Source organism: Lepisosteus oculatus, chromosome 16, assembly GCF_040954835.1.
Source record: "Lepisosteus oculatus isolate fLepOcu1 chromosome 16, fLepOcu1.hap2, whole genome shotgun sequence".
NCBI lineage: Eukaryota > Metazoa > Chordata > Actinopteri > Semionotiformes > Lepisosteidae > Lepisosteus > Lepisosteus oculatus.
This window is the reverse complement of record NC_090711.1, coordinates 20,357,829-20,360,680: the sequence shown is the minus strand read 5'-3', so window position 1 is coordinate 20,360,680 and position 2,852 is coordinate 20,357,829. Positions and strand designations below refer to the sequence as shown.

Here is a 2,852-nt window from a genome sequence, read left to right as displayed (position 1 = left end):
AGGCAGTAGAGATCTCCGGCCACCAACTGCAGGATCCCTCTCAGGAAAGTCATGAAGGATTTCGCAGTTGGCATAGTCTCTGCTTTCTTGGTCCAGTGGAACCGGATTAGTGTCCTCTTGTCTGCCATCTTTCCTGGAAAGGAGAAAAAGGAAAAAAGGAAAGAAAGAAAGCAAAGGTTCTGTGGAGAGGAGGGTTTAGCTGCTAAAGGAGCAGCGAGGGAGCCCTGGCCTTTGTCCTTGTGGGCAAAGCCCAGCTAGGTGCAGGCACAGGAGGAGAGAGAGAGGAGAGCGGAAAGTGCTTCTGGGTCTCGAGGAAGAAAGCAAGCACCGCGGGCAGGCCACGTGTACCTGCTCCCAGCCAAGAGGCCAAGGAGACAGAGAGAGAGAGCGGATAGCGCTTCCGAGTCTCGAGGAAGAAAGTAAGCTCCGTGGGTAGGCCATGAGTACCTGTGTTGCTGCCGGATCCAACCCAGCTCAGCTACTGCTTGGCCTTAACCCCCTAGGCTCAACCTAGAGCGATACCAGCTCAAGCACTCTTCAGGATCTTCGATCGCCTTCTAGGCCTTTGGAAAGACAAGAACTGCGGGCATCCTACTTGAACTTGATCTTAGCCAAAAGGCCGAGAAGAGAAGGGTTTTGTATACCTGCGATGTCATTCCCCCTTTGTAGGGCTAAAACTAGGGGTTTGCTGAAGGCATTGCGCTTCATAGAACAGAAGTACCCAGACTTCTATGTGGAGTATATGGTGGACAAAGACCAGGTGATCGGTTTTCGTGTTAATGGAAAGAATAATGGTGAGTGTATGGACGTTGTGGAATAATTTTGTGAGGTGTTGGGAATCCCTATTACTAAAAGGGGAAAGGGTTTGCTGGCGCAGAGACTGGCAAAAATCTAAGGAGGGGGGCAGGGTTATGGAGTGGTATATGAGGGTATATGGAGTGGTTTGTTATAAAATTGTTGATATGTTATTTATAAGAACTGTTTTCTAATAAAAAAATAAAAAATCTGTTCTTATCAGTTTAATATCCGATACGTCCCCCATGGGACTACATATTAAACGGATTTTTGGAACAGGGAGCTGGATCAGGAGCGTGCTCCGTCCTCTCCACGCATCGGCCCGGTATTGCAGCGCCTCCGTGAACGGTGCACTACCTTCTCTCAGCGGTGAAAAGACAGACATAGCTAGCAAGCAAGCGAGGTGGACTGGAGCTCCTTCTTCTCCGGTCTCGTCTCTCGTCCATCTGTATGTCAGTGTCTCTCTCTCCCCCTCCCCATCTCAGGAAGGGGGCAGGAAGGAAGGCAGGCAGGCGGGCAAGAGAGAGGGGGAGCAGAGTCCGGCGGCAGGTCTCTGGCTGCAGGGAGGCCGGCAGCTGCGAGGGTCCTGGGATCCAGAGGAGTCGGCCTGCGCCACTGGGTGCCAGCGGAACGCCCGCGCATCAGTCCACGCCTTCAGGGGCATCGCTTCTCGGCCTTTTTGGCCAAGATCAGAAGGTGTGTGGCGTGACCGCGGCCGGACGACTTTTTCAGGAGTACGAGAAGGGCGGCGGCGGAGAGCAGATGGCTTTGTGAGAGACGACCTGCAGGGAAGGAGACTTTACCGGTGGAGGAGGAGTCCAGTCACTTGGAGGAACAATTGCTGGTAACATTGTCGAGCCACCACTGGAATCATTCTGGGTTTAGCCCAGGGGGTGAAGGTGGGGCTCCCAGATGACTTTGGAAGCCAGTAAGAAGACGTCAGGAATGGGGGCCAGATCTTCATTGTCCCGTGAGGGACAAATGAATGTTACGGTGCATTTTGTGCTGAAAGCAGAAGATAGAGAAGGATGGATGGATAGGAGTGTCTTCGAGAAAGACATTTTGTACAAGATCTTGGGTGTCAAAAAGGAAAATGTTTTATGCTTGCAAGACTTTTACTGGAAGGGCACATATGATATCACCTTGTATTCTGGTAACCTTTGTGATGAACTCTGGTCCAAGACTCAAAGTCTAAAAGAGCAGGCGCCTCTTGACAAGTTTTATATTGAACCTCTGTTTGCCAGAGAAATGCGCACATTGACTGTGCATATGTACAACCCCCACATGCTAGAGGAGGACATTGTTACTTTTCTGAGGCAGTTTGTCAACGTGCAAGAGGCATGCAGGAAAATCATTGATGCCAAAGGGTTCTGGATGTGAAAGAGATCATATGCAGTCTGTTTGAGGTCAAGTCCCAGGGTATAAGGGGGACTGTTGCATCCACCCGCCTTCTTTTCCATCAGGGCAAACCGTGGTTATATGTACTACCCCGGACAGAAGTTAATGTGCCGAAACTGTGGCGGGCATGGACATGTTCAGTCAATGTAAGGAGGTAGCCTGTAGGAGGTGCGAGAGCTTGGCCACCTAGCTAAGGATTGCAACAGCGCCCTAGTGTGTAATCTTTGCAGGCATGTGTTCAAAGACTGTGCAAAAAGAGCTAGAAGTTTTGCGGACGTTGTTAGGGGAAAAAAACTTACTTGGCAAGGATGTGGGTGACATGGCGGCGAACGTCTGGCAGCGGCCTGTGGCATCCCAGGAGACAGAAGAACCTGCAATGGGAGAAAAGTTGGATCCTTTGAAGACACGACAGCCGGAGAGGGACAGACGGTCTCACCATCAGAGGCGGCGGCACCTGGACTTCTGGAAGTAGACAACCAAGTGACTGAGGAAGGGAGGGTTGACCCTTTTGAGTGGTCGACATTGGGGACTTGGAGAAAGCGGGGAGGGGGTTCCAGAAAAGGTCCAGGGAGGGGAGATCTTTCCTTAGCACAGGCAAATTGGTATACTGCCCTGTTAATCTCCGATGAGGAGGAGAGACCTAGTACAACTATAGGGTT

The 2,852-nt window shown here is 51.2% G+C and overlaps 1 non-coding gene across 1 annotated transcript; it reads left to right on the top strand.

Moving 5' to 3' along the window:
- Window positions 1-964: 964 nt before the first annotated feature.
- LOC138223508 (U2 spliceosomal RNA) lies at window positions 965-1,154 on the top strand. Its single transcript, XR_011181920.1, has one exon. It is a non-coding gene; the product is annotated as a U2 spliceosomal RNA (small nuclear RNA).
- Window positions 1,155-2,852: the final 1,698 nt, after the last annotated feature.